Genomic DNA, 930 nt, shown 5'->3' with positions numbered 1-930 from the left:
CCCACTGGTAGACTCATACACCATGGCTGGAGAAACAGGCTCGAATGCCCCCGTCGCTACCCCGGAAGGGAAATTCCCCGAGACCAACCGAGTCTCAAGACCATCAAAGCCCCACCCCGACCCCGAACCCACAGACGGTAAGGACCCGGATGAAGGGAAAAAGGGGGGACCTGATTAGACAAACCAAAATGGAGCAGCCTCGAGGCTTCCAGGGAGCAAACAACCTAGCACGTTGCTATCACCGAAACTCAACGTGCAACACCCGTGCTGCCTGTAGCTGCATAGTCAGCATAAGACAGGGTAACCAAGTCACAAACAAGCAACAAAACTCTCAGGACTCCAGGCCAAAGGTGTCACCGACCCCACAGATAGCAGACGGAGGCAAAACAGTGAGAGTCACCCTGAGACAAGGGGGACAGAGTAACCTTCGTACTCGCACAAAGCGAGGGGGGGGTCCTCCAGGGCCACATCCATCGGTCCCACGCTCCCCCTAGGGGTTTCCAGGGTCCTGAGTATTTACTATAAAAGGACTCGTGCTCAGGTAATCCCAGGCAGGGTACTGCTAACCGGCGCTCAAGTCTACCAAACAACATTCTAAGAACTGAACCCCTGGGACGTGTACACTCACGGGGACCTAGCAGGGGGAACCACCGGAAGAAGGAAGAGTACTCAGTACAAAGAGGGCAAGAACCAAGGCAGACCCCACCCCACCAGGTAGACAAACAGAAAGAAAAAGAAAACCCCACAAGAGGACAGCGTACCGAGGCGGAACAGAGCCGACCGCCATGATTGGTGAAAACGCGCTGCGTAGTACCCTGCGCCCCTGCCAATGCAAACTGCCCCTTACCCTAAGGCGAACAAGGGAGACAGAGCACCCTAGCACACAAAGGGCGGCCAAAAACCAAGCAATAAATGGCCTAGCAGAAGTAG

The sequence above is a fragment of the Procambarus clarkii genome, chromosome 19, assembly GCF_040958095.1.
Source record: "Procambarus clarkii isolate CNS0578487 chromosome 19, FALCON_Pclarkii_2.0, whole genome shotgun sequence".
NCBI lineage: Eukaryota > Metazoa > Arthropoda > Malacostraca > Decapoda > Cambaridae > Procambarus > Procambarus clarkii.
Note: the sequence above shows the minus strand (reverse complement) of the source record.